Source organism: Macrobrachium nipponense, chromosome 14 (assembly GCF_015104395.2).
Source record: "Macrobrachium nipponense isolate FS-2020 chromosome 14, ASM1510439v2, whole genome shotgun sequence".
NCBI classification, from domain to species: Eukaryota; Metazoa; Arthropoda; class Malacostraca; order Decapoda; family Palaemonidae; genus Macrobrachium; species Macrobrachium nipponense.
Window position 1 is genome coordinate 19,750,437 of NC_087207.1, and position 24,323 is coordinate 19,774,759.

Here is a 24,323-nt window from a genome sequence, read left to right on the forward strand (position 1 = left end):
AGGAAACTCAGGTTTTTGAGGTACAAATGCCTACAAAATATTGTTAATCAATTTCTAGCTGTTACGACAAGTCTATTATTTTAAAACTTTTTTGTTGCAAACAACACTTCCACAAGGGACAGAAACACCTTTCAATCACTCCTCAGCAAGATACAAATTAACATAAACCTTGATAAACGCCATCTCTCAACCATTTTCAAGCAAAATAAACAGTTTAAGTCTAGAAAAAGGATCACTGCACACCTCTGAAGCAACCATCAGTAAACTTTTACTAAAAGGAGGTCTACCTTTCCAAAATGCAAAGTACAGTTTCAAATAGATAGGAGACAGATTTTAATTTTGATGCTAATAGCTGATAACCAGAATAAAGTTTAACTTGTATCTTTCAAAGAAAACTCAATAAATAACATTGGTACTGACAGGCACCTGTACACACACATCACAACTACAGGTAGTAGTCCTGATTAACGAGACGGTCCCATTCCAGGCAAGCATCGATAATCAAAAATCTTCGTTAACCAGAAAATCACAATACAGTGGTCCCCCGTATTCACGGGGGATGCGTACCAAACCTCCCCCCCGTGAATAGTTTGAACTCGCGAATAGTTGGAACCCCTATAAAAATGATGAAAACAGCCTATTTCGTTAGTTAAAATTCAAGAAAAAACCACTAAAAATTTTCATACTTGGTGTTTTTAATAGTTTTATCACAAAAAGTGCATTTTATGATGAAATTGATAAAAAAAAACAGGAATTTGTGGATATTTCTTATAGAAAAATACCACGATTAGGCAAATTTTCCGCGAATAATGCGGGGAAACTTTCCCGAGATAAATCCGCGAATGTGAGTCCGCGAATCCAGAGAACGCGAATACGGGGGTCCACTGTACAGGCAGTCCACAGTTATCTGCGGACTCTGTTAACCCTTAAACGCCGAGCCGGTATTTCCGAAAGCGTCTCCTGTATGCCGGTGGCGTTCGCAAGTGAGCGCCAAAGCGGGAAAAAAGTGTTTTAAAAAAATCACAGCACGCTTAATTTTCAAGATTAAGAGTTCATTTTTGGCTCCTTTTTCTTTGTCATTGCCTGAAGTTTAGTATGCAACTATCAGAAATGAAAAAAAATATCATTATCATATATAAATATTGGAATATATGACAGCGCGAAAAAAAATTTCATGTATAATTATATAGAAATCACGTTGTGAGCAAAACTGTTAAAGCTAATGAGTTAATTATTTTTTCGTTGTATTGTACACTAAATTGCGATGATTTTAGTATATAACAAATTGTAAAACGATCAAAGCAACACAGAGAAAATATTATCACAATATGATGCCTGAATTCGTAACACACGGACGTAAAAAAAGGTTTTCAAAAATTCACCATATATGGAAATATTGTGCTAGAGATTTCCCATTTGTTGCAAAATGAAGGTAATGGATAGAATATTACTAGACTGTAAGTGTTGCAGCTTACAATTGCAGTTTTCGACCATTTCATTTGAGTTAAAGTTGACCGAAAGGTCGAATGTTTTCTATTTAACGTTATTTATATGAAATATTTCAAAACTAATAAAAGCTACAACCATGGGATTGTTTTTGTTGTATTCTACATGAAATTGCGCACATTTTCATATATAAACTTTATGTAACAGCTAATTTAAAATGGTGCAAACATTACGACAATTGGATGAAAAATGTATTATTTTTTCGGAAGTTACCGCGCGGACGCAAGGAAAAAGTTTTTTTCATAAATTCACCATAAATCAAAATATTGTGCTAGAGACTTCCAATTTGTTGCAAAATAAAGGTAAATGATTGAATATTACTAGAATGTAATAGCTTTAGCTTACAATTACGTTTTTTTACCATTTCGGTCAAGTCAAAGTTGACCAAAGGTTAAAATTTTGGCACTTATTGTTATTTATATGAAAATATTTCAAAACTGATAAAAGCTACAACCATGGGTTGTTTTTGATGTATTCTACATGAAATTGCGCACATTTTCATATATAAAACTTTATGTAACGGCTAATTTAAAATGGTGCAAACATTACGACAATCAGACAAAATCATTTTGATTTTTTCGGAAGAAATACCGCACGGACGTAGGAAAGTTTTTTTTTCTAAAATTCACCATAAATCGAAATATTGTGCTGGAGACGTCCAATTTCTTACAAAATGAAGGTATGATTGACTATTACTAGAATGTAAGAGTTTTAGCTTACAATTGCGGTTTTCAACCATTTCAGTCGAGTCAAAGTTGACCGAAGGCTGAAATTTTGGCATTTATCGTTATTTATATGAAAATATTTCAAAACTGATAAAAGATACAACCATAGGTTGTTTTTAGTTGTATTCTTCATGGAATTGCGCACATTTCCATATATAAAATTTTATGTAACGGCTAATTTAAAATGGTGCAAACATTACGACAATCGGACGAAAAAATTTATGATTTTTTCGGAAGAGTTACCGCACAGACGCAAGGAAAGTTTTTTCATAAATTCACCATAAATCAAAATATTGTGCTAGAGACTTCCAATTTGTTGCAAAATGAAGGTAAATGATTGAATATTACTAGAATATAAGAGTTTTTAGCTTACAATTGCGTTTTTCGACCATTTTGGTAGAATCAAAGTTGACCGAAGGTTGAAATTTTGGCACTTATCGTTATTTATATGAAAATATTTCAAAACTGATAAAATCTACACCCATGAGTTGTTTTTTGTTGTATTTTACATGAAATTGCGCACATTTTCATATATAATACACTATGTAACGGCTGATATAAAATGGTGCAAAAATTATGTCAAAGTGACGAAATAATTTCTGAGATGTGTTGCTGATGCTTTTTAGTGCGAGAAGAAAGAAATTCGCGCTTGTGCGCTTGGTAACTATTGTAAACAAAACAACAGCTTGATCCGTGAGCTCCCAGCATCCTCCAAGGCACGTGATTCAAAAGCTTTCGCCTAGTAGGCCTAGAACTATTTTTCTGCTAATTTTTAAAAAAACTTTTTTCGTCGACATACCATACGTCAGTTCGGCACCCGACAGACAATTTTCATTGACGTTTAATACGTCCAATCGGTGTTAAAGGGTTAATAGCGATCCAGTCTTAGGGCACTTGTCTAGCGCCATGAAATCGGCGATTTTTTGGTGGCATAACGGGCCAACTTTTGGTTATCAAAGCCATAAGGTGCCCATAACAGTGTTATGGCACAATAACATACCTAACAAAGACACGATTAACCGGTCATCATCAGCGCCATTAACCAAAACTCGGCGACTAAGTTCCATAAATCACTGAGTTTTGGTTAACAGCAGTTTTTGCTTATCAACAACCCGCCGCGAACGGAACCAACGCCGATAAACGGAGACTGCCTGAAATTATAGTAATAAAAAATGGCGTTTACGACACTGTAAGAACTGATCTGCGCCAATACGGGCAGTCCCCGGGTTGCGACAGGTTCGGCTTACGACGTTCCGAAGTTAAGGCGCTTCTCAATTATATTCATCAGACATTATTTCCAGGGTTACGACACGTTCCAGGGTTATGGCGCCTACAACGCTCATCTGGCAAATGAAATGACACCAAAAATGCAAAATAATCAATATTTTAGGATTTTTTTGATGAAAAATGCAATAAGAATGCAGTTTACATAGTTTTCAATACACCCAAAGCATTAAAAGTAAGGTTTTCTTATAATTTTTTACGATGTTCCGGCTTACGACAATTTTCGGCTCACGACGCGTCTCAAGAACGGAACCCCCGTCGTAACCCGGGGGACTGCCTGTAAACCACTTACCGACATCGATAAAGTGTCTGACGGCACCTACAAACAATCTAACAGCATCGATAAACCATCTAACGGCACCGATAAACTGTCTAACAGTATTGAAAATCTGGTTAGTCTTTAGCCAAGCGTCATAAATCTGAAATGCCGTTAGCTGGCGGCACTGATAAGCGGAGACTGACTGTACCATGGTCATCAAAGCTGGAAATGACTGACTTATTAATATTTGTTCCTTCGATTCATATAGATTTCAAAATATTTCCGTACCTCACTGCCCCAAGAACATACAACATGATACTGCAGGTGAAATCTGAAGATTAGATTTGAAACATACCAAATCCATTTCCAAAGTCTCTAAAGGATATGTGTAACTGTGAGAACCAGGCATTTTTAAAGTACTTAGGTACTTCACAACAACAAAATAAGCAAGCTTGTAGAGGGAAAACCTAATAACGACCTAAATATGCATAACTCGAGAATTTAAGATTTTCTTTATGTACTTGGCTAATTCAGTGCAAAAATTTAACAATTTCTTACAAGAGAAAGTTAGGTAACCCATATACGCAATACGAATAAACTCAAGAAAGGTATTTTTTATGTACACTTGGCTATTTCACAGCAAAAATTTAACAAGTTTGTGCAATAGAAAATCTGATAATCCCTAAATCATGTGTAACTCAAGAACCAAAAGGTAATATATACTAGAAGGATTATAGAATTCTGGCCCAAGGCCAAGCACTGGTACCTATGTTGGTTTGTGTGTTTGTATGGTGCTTTTACGTTGCATGGAACCAGTGGTTATTCAGCAACTGGACCAACGGCTTTACGTGACTTCCGAACCAAGTCGAGAGTGAACTTCTATCACCAGAAATAAACATCTCTCACTCCTCATTGGAATGGCCGGGAATCGAACCCGCGACCACTGAGGTGGGACACAAACACTATACCAACCATGCCACTGAGGAGCTACTGGTACTTATGAACTCATTCAGCACTGAAATGGAACTGATAATAATCGAAATGTGTTTGTTTGAAAGGTGTAACAGGAGGAAAACTGATAATATTCGAAAGGTGTAACAGGAGGAAAACCTTTTGTAGATGCACTTTGAAACAATTGTTAGGAGAGGGTGGAAAGCAAGATGAAAGCAAGAAAGGGAATATAAACAGAGGTACAGTAAAAGGAATGAAAGGGGCAGCAGCTAAGGGCTGAAGGGACACTGCAAAGAACCTCAAGTAATGCCTACAATGCACCACATAAGGTCACTGTCAGTGGTACTCCCCCATGGGGCCAAAAGGTAGTTGGCTAGTTCACAACAAAAATTTTGACAAGTTTTTACAAGGGAAAACTGGATAACTCCCTAAAATCTGTGTAACCTCAAAACCCAAAGTTTTTTTTTAATATAATATAATACTACATAGTTAATTCTGAGCAATATATTCAACAAATTTGTACATAGGAAATTCTGACAGTTATGCAAAAAACTTAATGTCAAATAGAGAAAATCAGACAACTGTAGAAAACCCTTAATGTCAATCAGACCTAAGTATCAACAGCGCCACAAAATCATGAGAGAGAGAGAGAGAGAGAGAGAGAGAGAGAGAGAGAGAGAGAGAAGAGAGAGAAGATGGAGAGAGTAAGAGAAGAGAGAGAATGAAGTCCAGCAAAGGGGAGCTGTTAAAAAAAATCTTACTGTTTGTTTTTTTTTTTTTTTTTTTTTTTGTTTTTCATGAAAGAAATAATACCAAGTTTGAAGGTTAATTTTAAACCATCCTTACTTATCTCCTAACCAACAGATTTTGGGAGGTGTCACTTTCTCCAGTAACCCTACTTGAAAGACCAAAAAGGTCATGCTTCCTAAATCATACCCAGTATGAAGACTAATCTTAAACCGTCCTTACTTATCTCCTAAACGAGAAACTTGGAGGCGTCACTTTTTTGAGAGGGGAGTCTAGAGGATACTTGACACTAGAACACATGGCTTTTGAGGGTAGTTGACCCTAGACACTGTGGGTATTATTTCTAGTGCATATAACAGGATAGTCAGACCTGTGCATGCAGATCATGTGCCGCCTGACATTGGTCTTCAGGGTCGAACTGTAGAAGCAATGAGGGCACTTGTACGGCCTCTCCCCGGTGTGGGTCATGACATGACGTTTCATTTCGGATGAGGAACGGCACTTCTGCCCGCACAAATGGCACACTTTCACGCACACGGCCTCTCCCACGGCTGCCAGTGGACCTCCCAGCTTGCAGGGTGACCCTGGCTGTATTTGCACACATGACATTACAGGTGGTGTAACCTGACCCCCAGGAAATCTGCCAGAAGTGGAAATTTGCTGTGGGCCACCTTCACCCTGCAACAACAAGGAAGTCCATTGACACCATGATCTACTACTTTTTTCCTTCTTTTTTGACAAACTTAGGTTTGAAAACAAAGGCAATTTTAATCACTTAACAAAATTTCACGGACATTACAATTCACTTCGCTTTTAATTTCAGTTAAACGTACCAAATATCCTTATAGAAAGATGTTTGTCATAAAACTCACAAGGTCAATGTCATGAGGCCTTTTCAACATTTGTATATATATGTATATATATATTTTTTGTATCATTGGGAGAAGTCCTAAATTACTAAATAAAAAAGAACTGTAAATATAAAAAGAAAAGCCCTAGTTAAGAAATTTAAGTGAAAAGAAATTCTCAAAACTACAGCCTAAATAAAACATTTGCCTTAGAATACAGCCATAGGTTGGGCCAATGTAAGTTAACCTGATTTATTTTCAAAGTCAACCATGGACGAAAAATTTCAAGTACGTAACAACCATCACTCTCTCTCTCTCGTGTTGCTAAGCTCAACACTTAGCTCAGCTGATTAGGAGTTTACTAACACCCTAAAAAATCTACAGCAAGGTTTCCCATCTCTTGAGTTAGAAGTGACAGCTTGAAATCCCATCCGCTTAGTCTTCACCTATCCCACTCCCATAATTTAATTGACTTTTCTACGTTTCAATCCTTGCTACTTACTTAATATACATACTGCTTTTCTAATCTGTTCCTCACCTCTTATCATGTGTCCTAACCATCCAATTCTTTGAAATCTCAAGTCTATATTCCAACTGCTAAACAATACCTCTCTCCAACACTTCCATATTCATAATCCGATCTTCGTACAACATCCTGGCTGTGAATCTTGACATTCAATAGTTATGACTTCTCAAAATCTATTTCAATTCCCTTGGCAATGCTATAAAGATTTCTGCTGCACTAGTATAGTGTGAGTCCCTTGTAAGCCTACAAAGTCTTTGGTCTCTGCTAGCCTATATCTCTAATTTTATTTGTTGTGCTGCAGCTAAGCTTCTTCTTAATGCCTTCTAAATTCTAGGACTATGTCCCCATTTACATTTGATCTTACACATTGTGTGTTTCAAACACTTTTCATTCAACATTTACCTATTAGTCCTGAACATGTCATGACACCATTGGTCTGCTAAACAGATTTCGTCCCCAAAAACCCATTCCTCACTGCTGTATATCTCCAATTTAGATCTGACCTTCTTACAAGTTTTGGGAATCAAAAATTTCTTATTCCATGTTTACTTTATAATCCTAAGCATCTTATGACAGCTCTGGTCACCTGAATGGAGGTAACCCCTAAACCACTTCCCCTTGTCTCCCAGATGGCTATTTCCCCAAATACATACTTTTTCCTGTACAGCCTCTCCAGTTCCCACAATTTCTGTTTTCCTTATGATAGAGCACCTTATTGCAGTTCCAGGAGCCTACTTGTCTACGCTCCTTTGTGGCTTTCTCCAATAATATCTCAAATAATATACCAGTAACTTTTACTCTAGAACATGAGTTAGAGAAGATTAATGAGACCAAAATAGCCTTTATCTTTATCTTTGTAATGCCTAGATTTTTCCTGGTAATCTGTCAGATGGCTTTCAGAATTTACACAAATACATATAGAGTACTATAGCCTCTTCCTATTTGCATGATGTTTGTCCTGTAGTTTACCTCACATACAATACTGCTTCTGCAGAATTCTAAGTATTCTAAGAAGTTTTCAGTCGTTCTTCCAGCACCTTCTCCAGAATTTTACTCGCACGTTCAAGCAACTTCATGCCCTCTTAGTTTCGTGGAATTCCTGGAGTGGTAGTTTATATATGTATTTATACATAAAGAAAACTAATACTAATCTGGGTGTTACCTGAACATGAACTTCAGTAATTTAAAGTTTTTCTGATGCTTTTTATTTTCTCCCTACAATTCTAAGTACAGGCAGTCCCCGGTTATTGGCAGAGGTTCCGTTCCAATTGCTTGATAAGCAAAAATGGCCGATATCCGAAAATCGGCTATTATCGGTGCTTCGGTGCTTATCGGCGCCAATAACCGATTAATGGCACCTGTTAGGTAGTATGTAGCAACAAAAATCAGCTTTTCAGCGCTAGACACGCGCCATAAAACCGGATCCACCAATAACGGGGATTGCCTGTACGTATCCATTCATAACACTATAGTGTCATTCATATACAATTTATATGTCCTCTCTTTCCCCTTTTTTAGTTATTCATGTCTTTAGTTTTCTTATTTATGTACTTGATATGTACTCCTAAGTCTACAATACACAAAGCAATAAGCAATACACAAAGTTCCTCAAATCTGTAAGGATGGCTGAAAGTGGGCCAATATGTGGATCTCTACCATACCCTCAAATTGATGAATAAAACTGCATACAATGTACATGCTGACAATACTACCTAACGTACTAAAATGATTTTGTTAGGTTATGTATTTTCACCAAAAAAAAAAAAAAAAAAACCAAAAAAAAAAAAAAAAAAAAAAAAATTATGTCAGATTTACGTACTACTACTAAAAAAAAAACCTGATGTCATTACATAATGGCAAAATACCCAAAGTCCATTTGTCAACCATTCATTTCTTTACAGTACGCTTCCATTGTAGGATGAAACATATCATGCATCAAAACACCCAAGATTACAAAAGTCAATATCCCAAATAAACAACCCATTCTTAAGATATTCTTAGTCAATATCCCAAATAAACAACCCATTCTTAAGATATTCTTTAAAGTGAAGTTGAAAAAGATGATAGATACAAAGTTCCAAGCCACACTGGATCCTCTTCAGGCGAACGTAAAAACAAGAATGCAGATACAAAAGACAAGAAGAACACAAAGAGAAATAACACAGGCATCGCTTGAGTCTCACACAAACTGGCCAAAGGTTGCCTGCTTTTAAAACAGGGTAAAAGATTAAATTGCCAACTTGGTGTGACTTTGCGATCTGTATCATAGATACTTTTTATATGGGAGGTGAACAAAACAAAAAATTTGCCGGGGGGGAATAAATGTGCAGTACGTACTACTAAATCTGTAACTTCACTTTATTGATAGCGTAAACAAAATTTACCGTTCATTGCTCAAATGATGAAAGCTGTCTAAATAAACATGGTAAATAGAGCCACCAGATACCAAAATGCAATTATGAGTTTTTGTTCTTAATATTGTATCGTTGTGAAAATTTCACGGTCATGTGCATTGCCAAAATAGAAAAGATGTATCAGATAAAAGTGTCATTTATAAAAATCTCAATTGCACAAGTCACCAAAACGGTGACAAAATCCATGCTAACGTAACTATAAATATATTTTAAAAAATTAATATATGTACTATGAGGCTGTATATTTATATATTTTTAAATATATGTTTAGTATACTATTTACACTTAATGGGGCTTTTTCCAACAAAAATGTGATGGGAGGCTGTTGAAGTCCTCTCAGGAGGTACAAGATCCCTAAGTTCCCTTTGGTACATTTCTAAATAGTAAAATATTTACAGATGCATCACTCAAAATTTCCACTTCCCACTCATTTGTAGAAGATTCAAGAATAAAAGCTTTGCTCTAAAATACTTATAAAAAGGTTCCTCACAATCCATTCATTTTTGGGGGGATATAACATCCATTACACATTTAACAATAGAGAAAATTCATGTATACGTTGTATTCCTAAAATATTTTAGTTTTCGTACAGGTATTTAAAATATTAGTATGGCTTTTGGTGCACTTTTTTTTTCATTCAAGATTTTGCTTTTTGGTGTAGGCTCTAAGCTGCATAAGTAATTATAGTACTTCAATGAAACAGTTCATTTTTCAAAATCACTCATTGGACAATACATAAAGGAAAAATAAAATATAGCAAAATTTTAAAAGTAATTCACATTTTTCCTAACATACAAAATGAAGTTCTTTACATCGGAGCAAAGAAGGTTTTCCCTTAGCTCCTATGTAAAGGACAAAGGTTTGTATGTAGGAATAAATTATCTATTAAAAAAGAAAAGGTCTAAGAAACTACAGTATGTACTCTACATTTCTTCTAAAAACTCTTAGTCCTAAAAAAAGAGAAAAAAAAATTTTTCCACTACATTTACTGTCTCCAATTTTAATTCTTGTTTTTTTTTTTATTCAATAAACAGAAACAGCTTCCCTAATCCTACAAATTACGTAGTTGATAATTTCCACAACATTATTACTACTGTAAAGATATTTTAATTACGAAAAAATTTTAAAATTTATACCCGTCAAGGGCACATCCTCTCTTTAAAATTGTTCAGTGTACATCATGCAATTCTGTCAAAAACAGGAAATTCATTCTTTGTTTAATTAAAATGAAAAAATACTCAAGTACAGTGTATTTTTATTTCCATGGTAGGCTGCAAGCAAAGTATAACACAGTATAAAATACCACAGAAGAATGGTCTTATCAAATTTACACATATTAAGTCGTTATATTTCCTCACTTGAAATTACTCAAGTTTTTCCAAATAAAAATGTTACACAGAAATATTTATACAGATATCCAAGGGGAAAATTCCCACAAAATCATGAGCAAAATTTTCATCTGACACATCACGACACACCCAGGGACAATTTTCAGGGTCATCCCTTGGTGACAACAATTTAATTCACAATGACATTTCAGTGCAAAATTCACTCGTCCTCAACTCTGAACACAGAAGGCATCCTTCTGTCATTCAGTACCAGATCTGATTTAAATGTTCTTTCATATTTTCAAATCCCACATGTATTGTATAATCCCCAGAGTGCACAATTTTCCAAATAACTTATTTTGAGGGTCAAATTTTCCTTTTAAGTTGAAGGAGAACAATACTTACCAAGCTTCGAAGACATTTACGAACTGACCCGGATCGCAGACTGCCTTGAAGCTTGAGTACGAATGAGTCGCAAAACAAATCAGGGATTGGTTGAATGTGCTACAAAGACTCTCTCCTTGGAGAGATAAAAACAATACTGACAAACTGTTGAATTCGTACTGTGTATTATTCTCCCATCACGAATTGATATTTGCTGTATTGCTACGTTTTTCACAAAACTTTCTGGTTATAAATCAATGCATATGAAGAAATCATGAGCTAGTAAGTGTCCAAGGCATATCATAGTAACTGAAGAGATCTAGCAAGGAGTATGAGGATACTGGAGGCCTATGAATTGTCGTTATTCTAACGGTACAAGCAATGAAAAAAACAATCGCTGCATCCTATAACATGCCTTGGAAATGGGTTAAAAAGACAAACATCGTAAACATTGTCTCCTCACCGTGCATTTCAGGAGCTGCGGTGCTGTAACCTTTGTGCTGATTCACAGCTGTTGTACTTGACATGAAACAGGACTTGGTTGTGGAGACCAAATACTACGAACATTAATTTCAAGTTCATTGATCTAAATAACAAGAGACCCAGCTTCTGAAATGCACGGACTGGCAAAAAGCAGGCACATAGGTGCAAATGACTGCAAAACTTGCAAATTTTATCTCAGTTCTGAAAGCGTATCAATACAGATTACAGTGACAGTCATTTACAGTCATTTACATGGATACAGGCTAATCATGATAGTAATAATTGTATCATAGAATCAAGAGTTAACTGATCTCAGAATGTAATACATATATATAGTTTTATGGATGGATGAGTTGTTGTCCCGGTAAAATTAGTATGTGGAAACTGTCTGCATTAACTGGTAGGACCATACAATAATTCCTAATAACATTCAACTGCTCTGAAGAAGCTAAATATAGTACACTACTTGTATATATAGTCTAGGAATGTTGCTACACTGAAATACCAATACTACTACGTACACTGTGAGACTAAAAGGACCGATAAACTACATTAAATATCTAAAACGACTTCTATTTTAACCTATCTGAATGCACAACAAACCAGCAACTCTGGTTGTTTTAATGAGAGATTCAGAATCAATAACACTGGTGGTGTTAAACCTTCGAACCCCATACATTATATACCAAAGAACAAACTCATAAAAACACAATGACTACCTTGTAACGATTTTGGCAAGATCAAACAACAGACCACCAACCAGTTCCATATTTAGGAAAGCATGAAAACCTCTGCAACAAACCAATTTAATAGGTAGCATGAAAATTACTGATGATAACGAAATGGTTTTTAGCTATGAAATGTGAAACTGGTTTATACTCATAAACAGTAAAATTTTTGCCTCAGTAAATGGCGCATACAAAATTTTGCCCCAATGTATATCATGGTTACTAAAAAGGAGCAACTAAAAAGTCTAGCTTTTGGCAGAAAATAAGAATGGAGTATAAAATTTAGGCCAGAGGCCAAGTGCTTCTTAGACCTTTGATGACGTCATTCAGCACCGAGAAGGAAATTGACAGCAAAAAGTTTAATGGTTAACAGGAGGAAAACCTCACAGTTGCAAAATAAAAAATTATAAGATAGTGGAAAGTAAGATGGAAAGAGAGAATACTAATGGCAGTAAACGGAACAAAAGGAGTTGCAAGAAGGGACACTGCGTAGAACCTTAAGTAATGCCAACAGTGCACAACTAAGGTGCAGTGACAGCACTTCCATTTCAATGGTGACCATGATGTTTACATACTCTGCATATTCACTTAGTCATTCTACATCCTGGACAAAAACGATACAGCCTTCATTAAACAAGTTTTTGAAACCACAATAGTGTTAATGAAGATGTAAAGTAAATGACGGTAGGGTTAATCAGCAAACAAACTGTGCCAAAAGTAGATTTTGTGGGCACAAAGACAGGTAATAGAGCAATGAGGGTCCAATGAAAAATAAAGGCAAAAAGAGATTAATCCCTATTGTATAAATAACAACTTTTGTAGTCTAGTTCTGGAATATTTTGTGTTTAGTCATTGAAGGAGACCAATGTGTCCTGTCTTGGGACGCTCGTAGTGCTTGCTTGAAGGACTGACTTTTTCTAACTAGTGAGTGCTATTACAAACTGATGCAAGATAAAGCTGAATAGTAGTTTGACAGCTTTGGGAAGACACCACAGGAGACAAATGAAAACCAATAGATAACATGTAAAAGATGTGCCGAAGTGTCTCCGGCACAATCTTGGATGCTCAACATACCAATTTGCAACCCTATAGCCTCAGTAGTTTCTAAGATCTGAGGTCAGACAGAAAAAGTGCGGACAGAGAAAGCTGACAGCAGTTTTCTTTTACAGAAAACTAGAAAGCAACACTTCTGTGGGAAAAGGGTTGCTGTAAAGAAATTTTAGTCATCAACAGTGTAAAGCAATTGGTACACTTAGCAGTATCATCCTTTGGGGCCCAATACGGAATGAACTCATAAATAGAAAAAGATTTATAGCAACCAACAAAGATTAACATATAAGGAACAGTTTAGGCAAGTAGTCCTCTGTGATGATTAGACACAAACTTCACGGCCTATACTATTGTGGTTGTTGATTTAGGTAATGATGAAGGTTCTGACCTAGAAAAGTTCAGAATCCTACTTAAATTCTCTCCTACAGCAAATGCTGGATAGATTCATGTCTAAAAGAAGCCTGAAATTAAAGTAAAGTTAATTTAGGAGGGATAGTGTTAAAGCCACAGTAGAAGATTTCTATTCTGATTTATTAAAACATCCCCACAAGCCTACAAATCACAAATCACATCAGTTTGTGCTTCAAACATCAATCTAACTCCACTGAAGAGTGGAATCTTGATGACTAGATCTTAATTTACAATGACAAACAGAACACCATAAACTTTTTAGCCATTCTAAAGGTGAAGAAAGCTGCGTCTTGCAGGGTGCAAGATCCTAGCATAGAATTTGTAAATCGAATCAAGCAGTAAGTATGTGATGTGTCCAACTGATTGCCTCGAGTCTGACAGCCAGCACCGCAAAAATTGTCGCGGATAAATTATGAAGGGGAAAATATGAAAAAGAAAATGAAGCTTGGGAATAAACCATTCCTGACAACTGCAAAAGTTCTCTTTCATCAAGATGAGGCAAAGCATAAGCTACTAAAGATAAGCAACAATAAAAGTTCTGATATAGCAGCAAGGTGTGGAATGGAAGAAGGGGAAGTACATCTGCAAATGACAGTGCATCTAGGTAACCAAAAACTTCGCAACAACCTTCAAATCAGTCAAAAGACTACGGCTTCAGATTACTTAAGATAGAGAAAGGTGGAGAAAGTGTGATAAAAAGCTGCAACTACAGCCTGGAGGAGCATGTGTGAACTAAGTCTGGGAGGCCAAACGTAAGTCTGGTAAAGTAAGGGGTTAAGAAAACTTATCAACCTTACGTCCCCACCTTCCTCTGGCTGTTGAAGCACTACAAATAGCACTAGGAATTCATCCTTGATGGCTTTCATACATAGCAAGAGGGCGCAAGATGCAATCACCTCAAAAGTGCGAATTAAGCCAGATCACAGTTTTCACATTACCCCCCCAAAAAAAAGAAAAAAAAAAAACTCACAATGACATACATACATTTCAAAATGCTGAATGCATATGACCAGGTGATCAAGTTATAGCCTGGCAATGTTTGCATTTTAGTCTTTCAGTTCCTGAAAACACCCAGCATACTAAAAGCGATTACACTATGCACTTCCCAACCCTTTTAACATAAATGATTAGGAAAATACAAAGCAGTAAAGCTACTTGCTTTTATTTTAAAGACACAACATGATTTTAAAACCACCAGTATAAATGATGCTGAAGAAATCCACCATTTCCCAAAATGGCAGGAGGGCCTTCTGTATTGCAAGTCTAAATGATAACTAGAAAAAAATCCATACAATAAAACTCATTTTATCAAGATTAAAATTCCTACCAATTAATTACAATCGCTACCAAAAATCTTATTTCAAAAATAACTAATTTCTTATTGGTATTAAAATATTACAAAATTACTAATTCCCTATTGATAAAAAAACATTTCAAAAGTACTCATTCCATACTGGTAGAAATGCTATTTCAAAAGTACTTATTCCCTATTGGCAAAAAAAAATTTCAAAACGATTAATTCCCTATTACCCTAAAATGTACTTTTCATATGCAGAGTAAAACAGTAATCCACATTGGTCTTTAAATATACTAAAACAGATCAGCTACCGATACCTTGAAACAAAAGGTGAGGATTCAACAACTCATTCAGTTCTGTTAAACAATGAAGAAATGCAAAAGTTAATTGATTCAATTACAACTATATACACACAACAATGTGTTCTGAGATCAGTTAACTTACAAAGTCATAAATTGTATTGATCCTTACAGCTCTTATATATAAAAAAAAAACTTACATGTGATAAATGTTGCCATTGTCTTATTTCTACAGCAGTTTTCCAAATAAAAGAGTACTATATTTATAGAATACTAATCATAATCTTAAAAATTAGGAACATTACTTGCATACATACATAACAAAACAGATGAACCACATCCACCTTACTAAGTTCTACCATAAAACCTGGGAGCCACATTTGACTTTCTACAACACCAAACAACTACAACCACTTGATTCTCCAATGAAACTCAACAATCACACACACACAATCCTTTCATTCAGTTCTAAAATGAACCTCGGCAACCAGAACCACTTCATTCACCTCTGCAATAAGACATGGTAACCATGTTCATCCGATTTGGTTCTGTAATTAGCCCTACCACCTACTCCCACCGAATTTCATTCTGCAATCAAACACCTCATTCCTTCTGATGCAGGTGTTCTTATTTGCCCTTAATCCACGATATCCTGAGCCTACCTATTGTTATTATTATTATTATCCAAAGATGAAAACAATTCCTATGCAGTTAAGCCTACCAAAGGGGCCACTGAATCAAAATTCAGGCTTCCAAAGAATATGGTGTTCGTTAGGAAGAAGTAAGAGGTCAAGTGAAATACAAAAGGAAGAGACCCAACTAAAAGAGATAGTAATGCATTGCCTCTTCACTTGAACTTCTAAAGTTCCAATTGCACAACACCCTCTAGGAGGTGTTCCACAGTCCAACAGTACGAGGAATAAAGGACCTCTGCTGAGAACTTTGCCAACGAGGCACATTCACTGATTGCTCTGCCCTTCCACTTCCGTAACTACCATATTTCACCTCACTAAACTGCACCTTTCCTCCTTCCTCTTTATCACATGATTTGAGACCAATTCAACTTTTTGATCTGCCTCTATTCTGTATTTTGACAATCTTCAAAAGTTCTCTCCATATTTTAACAATTGATTTACATTTTTGTCCATTTTTTCATTTGGTAATTTATTTTTTCTTGTTTGATAACCGATCTCTTCTTTCTGTACTTGCTATTACCTTCTGTTACTTCTCTCAAGCGAACTCCAAATTCTTTGGAAGCTTAAATTGAATGTTAGTGGCCCCTGTGAGCTTGTTCCATGTTAATAGTATTCATCTTCTGAATATTGTACTAATATAATAATAATAATAATAATAATTTTACACTCATGTGCAAGGTTGTTCCCGATCTTTTCTTACTAGTCTATACCATAGCTCCATGCTCAGTGTTCAACACAAAGAATACTGTAATTGAAGAACACACTTTTAAGAATTAAACTACAGTGCACATCATCTGTTCTCCTTGAGTTAAATATGAAATGGGCATGCCCCCAACAATCCTCTGTCCTGTAAATTTTATCCATCAGATCTAAGTAATATTCATATTTTTTTTTACATTTCCTGGATTCAGTATCTTTCTGTCAGTTCCTCAATCGTAAAATGAATGCCTCACCACATACAGACCATGAATCTTGAAATTCCTTAGTTATACTTTTACAAAATCTCCATTTTCTATTGTCAAAAGGCATGACTCCTTGGCAACTTGTGTACCTATCAAAAGCCTTCACACTTCCTACTAAAGGGATATCTTTATTCAGAAGTAGCCTAACTTATGCCTTCCAGGATATAACTACAATTTCCTTATTCTAACTGCCCTTCCAAGCCCTGATCTCTCTATTTCAGGGATTTTTTTTTTGTTTACCAGAAGCTTAACTTCCCAAGTCAACCAGGATACATCTTTTATCTTTATCTACTTTCAAGCCTAGATTCATAGTCAAGTGTCACAAGGTAAAGGAAACACTCTCCCTACCTTTTAGGGCTTGCATTCTACCTAAAGTCTCCACTCACCCCAGTTTTCTCATTAGTTGTATTTTAACAAAGATCTTTCTAATTCTCAATTGATCCATGATCCTTTTTTCCGGTTGAGAGCAACCAGATTTGCTGAACAGCAGCACCAATATGCAGTTAATGTGCCTCGCTGTCCAACTTCTTAAGTTCCAGAGGTCGTTTATTCCTCACAGTGTTGAACTGTGGAGCATTCTCCCAAAGGAAGTCATACAATTGGAACTTCTAAAGTTCAAGCGACATAATGCATTACGACCCTAATACGTAGTATTCTCCTCTTATTTTAATGTAGTTCATCTATCAATTAATTTATTCATTTTTTTTTTTATCGAGATTTTTTTTCTTCCGTATTTCCATCTATCAATTAATTTATTTATTTATTTTACTTTTTTTTCCGTATTTCCCTGTACCTCCTCTTACTTCTTACTAATGAACACCACATTCGTTGAAAGCTTGAATTTCAAATCAATGGTCCCTGTGGTGGATTGTTTCATATGAATAGGGTTCATCTTCTGGATGATGATAATAAGTTCTTATACATCAGTCATTGAAAACCATTGACTCCATGAATACTTTGTAATGAGTTTTTTCTCCCACATGGCCACTCTCCCCAACAGTAGTTTCTCCTTTGTTCCTGTCCAGTCACCGCAAGCTTTGTTTTGCTTACGATGACTTGCCATTCTCTCAAATCCATTCAATTCTTCTGCCTTGTAAACATCTCCCCAATCTTCCTTTCTTGGGTTATGCTACTAACGCAAGTCATGTACACATAGGAGTTCCCTAGGGCTGGTCATTATTGACATCAAATTCTTCAGATACACCTCTGTGTGTGTGTCTCTCTCTCTCTCTCTCAAAGCCAAGAGCTAGAACCTATGAAGTCTTTCAGCATTGAGTAATTGACAGTAAGAAGGTTTGAAAGGTGTAAACAGGAAGAACACCTCGGTTGCATTATAAAATAGTTAAGCAAGGGTGGAAAGCCAAATGAAAGTAAGAATATGGAGCTACAGTTAAAGGAATGAAAGGGGTTGCATCTAGGGCCAAAGGGACACAGCAAAGACCCTTAAGCAATGCCTACAGTGCACCACATAAGGTACACTAACAGCTGTGCCTCCAAACGGAGGAAACCCTCTTGGGTTAATTGTCTGTTGACTGTGTCCATAAGGGTCTTCAGCTGAAGATATAGAATAGGAAAGAAACTTTTGGATCCTATATTATGGTAGAGAAACATCACACACTGTAGGATCCTATATTATGGTAGAGAAACATCACACACTGTAGAAGTCTTTTCAGGACCCTTTAAAAAGCTCAACTAACTGTCTGAGTACTCTTGTTATGTCATTATAAGTTCACAAACATGGTGTAATCTAATCATCTTTATGAGGCACTTGTCTAAATACCTCTATGGACATTCAACCCTACAGTTTAAAAATGCTTCATCCCCAAAAGTTACTAGTTTTGTGGAGTTTGTAGTTTAATCAAATTTTCATCCAAGATTTTCAATCTACCACTTCATGACTTGGCACAAAAAATGATATTGTAATGATACAATTAAGTTTGTTCATACTTACCTGGCAGATATATATATAGCTGTATTTTTCCGAATCCGACAGAAATTTAAACACTTACGACACACGCAGTGGGAGTCAGGTGGTTAGTACCCATTCCCGCCGCTGGAGGCGGGTATCAGGAATCATTCATTTTCTATTCATAATTTTTATTCCACTGTCTCCTGAGGGGAGGTGGGTGGGTACTTGATTATATATATCTGCCAGGTAAGTATGAACAAACTTAATTGTATCATTACAATATCATTGTTTGTTCATGAAACTTACCTGTCATTATATATATAGCTGAATCCCACCTTTGGTGGTGGGAGTAGACAGAATAGAAGATTTTAGGAAACATATATATGCAGATAATTGATATCTTGATTCCTTACCTGTTAGCATAGCTGACTTCGTGGTTACTGCCGCGTAAGTCTGCTTGTGCTACTAGAGTTGCCAGCGAGGTAGAGACCTATATAGCTGGTGCACTCCAGATGATCTGTCAACAGGGCGAGACCACGACGTGACCTAGACCATAGACCATACAAATGAGGGCAACGAAGTAAAAACCAACCACCTGGCGTAGCCTACCAAAAGTATCCCACATAGACTAAGCTAATGGAAGGGAGATCCGCCGCAGGCGGTCAACCCACAACCATAACACAAGTTAAAAACTCACCTAAACCATTAACCCTTATAACCCGTGAGGCCATGATCATGGCTTTACCAGTAGACCCCGTGAGGCCACGATCATGGCTCTCTAAAGTTCTGTTCAAATTCCTTCCCCGCTCTCACAGCCCCACTAGGCATTTCTGGTGGCCTTAAAACGTCACTACAATGCTTCCTTGCCATTGGCTATCTTATTTTACGTCATGAAGTAGCAACCAATCACAGGATTAGCTTTTGTTTTGATCTTGAATGCGGTTGCTTTTGGCTGTGTTTTTGCTGTGAAGTGCCTGGTACTCTTTAGCGACATATTTTACGTAATTTTTCGGACTTAGACGCCAAAATTTACGGATATAATGGCTTCTTGTGATTTAGGAATGTTTTGTGTGTTTTGTAGTGAAAGAAAAATGCATGGCAAAGCCAAGAACAACTGGAATTCATTCAAAAAGTGTTTGTTTACAAAGACGATCTCTTTGCAAAACGTTTGTGTTACTGTGTTCCTGTCTTGTTGTGTTGTCTATGTAAGTTTTGTAATGTGTGCGTTTCTCGTGATTCAGTAATAGTTTATACAATTACATGCCAAAGTATAATGCTGGAAAACTACCACAAAAGCAAAGCCACAAAAACTTTTTCCATGTCTCTTACGATCTCCGCAAACTCGTTTTGACAGCTGGACGTAAACACACGTGAGTACGCTACAGGTCTTCAACGTAAACATTACTTCATACCTTTTTTTTTTCTTTTTTTTTTTTTTTTAGTTTCTGAAGCATATTTAGAAGAATATTTTTATTTTAATTCTACTATATTTTAGGGAATATTATTTTCATTTCTTTCCCTGTTTTAGGGAATAATATATATTACAGGATAGGATAGGTAGTTTCACTTGAAAAATTTGGAAACGCATTTCATGCATGAACAACAAATGAACAATCAGAGTAATGAATGAAACACATAAATATATGAGTAAAACTTTGTTGTAATTATGTTTTTATTTGTTTTATTTTGTGCTCGTCTTATGATTGTAAATAGCAGTGTTCTCTGTCGATCTTTGGTGTTGTCTGTTATATAGTTTATATATATATATATATATATATATATATATATATATATATATATATATATATATATATATATATATATATATATATATATATATATATATATATATATATATATATATATATATTAGTATTTTCATAAATGCTCTTTCGCAGATGATAACAATTGATTATTATGGATGATGATAATTTTGGGAGTTTTACTCAATCAGAAAACTGATGATGATAGCAATTATGATGGCTGTGACACCAGTGAGGAAGATATTGATACTGACGATACAGGTGAGACTGACGATGAATCAGTAGATGAAAGTGATGATGTGAATCCCAATAGTGATAGCAGTGAGGAGGGCGAGACTGGGTGCAGGTATTAGCTAATGAAGCTGGACCGCCCTACTGTAAGATACACAGGCCATTGTGGACCAATCCATCCCCCACAACCTGATGCACTACCAATAGAATATCTGAAGCTCTTTATTACAGATAGTTTTGTTCAGAAAATTGTTGAGGAACTAATTTGTACGCTAGTCAATGGATACAGTCCCCATACTGAGTATCTACAGCAAAAGAAAAGGTCTATAGTCAACTTATGGATCAAACAAGGTCAAACATTTGTGAATGAAATATTGGCTTTTTTGGGGGTTATTTTGAATATGGGGCTTATCAAGAAACCAACTCTGAGGTCTTACTGGGATTGTACAAATCCAAGCCAGGCAACACCATGGTTCTCTAAACACTACAATAGAGAAAGGTTTGAACTATTACTCAAGTTTATTTCTGCATTTTGCAGACAATTCAAAAATCCCACCACCAGATCACCCAGCATATAAATTGTACAAAATACAACAGTTATTGATCACTTCCAGAGGACTTTCAAAAGTCATTACTATCCTGAGAGAAAAATATCCATTGATGAAAGCATTATTGGTTTTAGAGGTAAGACCCCTCATTTGCGACAGTATATGCCAAACAAGCATCATGCTAGGTTTGGAATAAAGGTTTGGTGTTTATGCGAGGCAAGAAGTGGTTATACTTATGGTTTTGAAGTATATAGGGGAACAGCTGGTATGCAAGTAAGTGATAATGGGGCCACATATGACCTTGTTATGAGGCTTCTTGAGAAAGCAGATTTATTTCATCGTGGTCATCACCTAGGTCTTGACAATTACTTTTCTTCACCTAAGCTATTTGAAGATCTTTGGCAGAATGGTACAACAGCAACTGGAACAGTTCGCACTAACCGTAAAGGACTGCCTATGGATGCTGTAAAGAAAAAACTTAAAAACAAAGAGGTTTCAGAGCGTAGAAAGGGTCCTTTGTTATGTGTAGCTTACAAGGATGGCAAGAAAACACCTGTTCTTCTATCTACTTCCTCAAAAGGAGGCTATAAAATTGTAAAAAGAACAGGCAAACCTGACAAAATTGTTCCACAAATTGTTGATGACTACAATCATGTCATGGGTGGTGTAGACTTGAAAGACACCAAGCTTTACTCATACCTAGCTGAACGCAAGACACTGAATGGACTAACAAGGCAGCCTTTTCACTGATTGGGACTGCTGTCCTCAACAGCTATTTACTGTATGTTGCTAATACATCAAGAAGCCATCCCTTGGATAGATATAAGTTCATGGTCTCCTTAGTCGAGTCGCTTGTCCAGAACTACGAACCAGTAAAAATTATCAGGAAAGACGTACACTGGAACAAATCCAGGCAGTTTCCACTCTCACCTGATCCTGTGGGGAGTCCCTCCAATGTAGCATTATCTGCAGATGATGGCATAAGATTGTAAAGCTCCCAGTGGGGAAGAAGAGGAACTGTATAGCAGGTCACCCTAAAAGGGTCCGCTCAGGCTAATTTTTGCCCAAAATGTGATGGAGGAATTTGCCCTGAATGCTTTGCTGTTTTTCACAATAAAATGAAACACTAGCCATCAAAATAAAAGGACGCTATTTGCCTTACAATTTAATACCCATAACACTACTGAGAATTAACTCTAAAGCCATTTTATGGTCATTCAAAGTAAATTTTGAAAAAATAAATGTTTTTTTTTTTTAAATCTCCCTCAGTTTTATCATTTTTCTTTCATCAGATTCTTTGCATTTAGGATAATTTCTTATAATGTATCAGAATATTCAAAGCAATAGCTTTCTATTGATATATAACATCATATACTTCAGAGGAGTTCTACATGTCTAAAATTGAGATCAAACACAAACATCAAGAATTGGCTATGGCAGTAGTATTTTATGTACGTATTTCAATTAGGCGAACAATTATAAATCCGGGGTGTAAGGGTTAAAGGATAGGATGAGCGCTACCTCCTGCCCCCAAAAACGGTTGTCTGCAGCGACGTATGGTCCTAGCGAGTAACAATTTTCGTATGTTGCTTTCACCTCCCGCAGGTAGTGTGAAGCGAACACCGAATTGCTTCGCCAATAAGTGGCGCTCAAAATGTCTTTGATTGCCATATTTTTGTGAAACGCCACCGAAGTAGCAATAGCCCTCAACTCGTGGGCTTTCACTTTCAGAAGTTCCATGTCACTTTCACCACACTTTTCATGGGCTTCCTTAACCGTACTTCTTAAGAAGAACGCCAGTGCATTTTTCGACATCGGAAGATCTGGTTTTTTTCACAGAGCACCACAAGTTCTCCGAAGAACCTCTGCATGCTCTGGTTTCTCTGCAAGTAAAACTTGAGAGCCCTGACAGGACACAGGACTCTCTCAGCTTCAGGTCCCACTAGCTCCGACAACCCCTTGATCTCGAACGTTCTCGGCCAAGGGGTTGGAAGGGTTCTCGTTCTTTGCCAAGAACGTAGGACTTAAGGAACAAAACAGACTATGTTCCTTGAACCCAATATGCTTGCTTATGACTTGAATTTCGCTAACCCTCTCGCCGTCGCCAGAGCGGTTAGGAAAATAGTCTTCTTAGTAAGATTCCTAAGCGAGGCTAAATGGAGCGGTTCAAATTGACTCGACATGAGGAACTTCAGTACCACGTCTAAGTTCCACGATGGTACCTTAGGCTGGAGAACTTTCACGGTCTCAAATGATCTAATGAGATCATGAATGTCTTTATCATTCGCTAAGTCGAGTCCTCTATGTCTGAAGACCACAGAAAGCACGCTTCTGTAGCCTTTAATCTGTGGAACGGCTAGTTTCGCTTCTTTCCTAAGGTGAAGAAGGAAATCTGCTATCTGGCTCACAGAGGTTGAGGTGGAGGAAATGCCCTTCCTTCTGCACCAACTTCTAAAGACAGCCCACTTTGATTGGTAAACTGCGACTGAGGAGGGCCTCCTTGCGTTGGCAATCGCCGTTGCCACAGGTCTTGAAAAACCCCTCGCTCTGGCCAACTTCTTGATAGTCTGAACGCAGTCAGACTCAGAGCGGGAGGTTTTTGTGGTACCGTTCTCGAAGTGGGGCTGTCTGAGTAGATCTTTCCTTAGGGGCAGCGTCCTCGGAAAGTCTATTAGGAAGGACATCACCTCCGTGAACCAGTCGGCCGCTGGCCAGAAGGGGGCGATGAGGGTCATTCTCGCTCCTTCTGATGCAGCGAACTTCCTCATTACTTCCCCGAGTATTTTGAATGGGGGAAAAGCGTACACGTCTAGTCCCGACCAATTCCACAGTAGGGCGTCTACTGCCACTGCTCCCGGGTCCAGAACTGGGGAGCAATACAGCGGAAGTCTCTTTGTTCGGGAAGTTGCGAAAACGTCCACGTGAGGACGTCCCCACAGCTTCCAAAGCGCCTGGCATACTTCCTGATGAAGGGT

At 36.9% G+C, this 24,323-nt stretch overlaps 1 protein-coding gene and 1 pseudogene across 1 annotated transcript in view; one reads left to right on the forward strand and one right to left on the reverse strand.

Annotated features, from left to right (window-relative positions):
- Window positions 1–24,323, reverse strand: part of LOC135226363 (broad-complex core protein-like) — a 108,460-nt gene that overhangs the window by 64,466 nt on the left and 19,671 nt on the right.
- On the forward strand, window positions 20,731–22,098 carry LOC135226346 (piggyBac transposable element-derived protein 4-like; annotated as a pseudogene).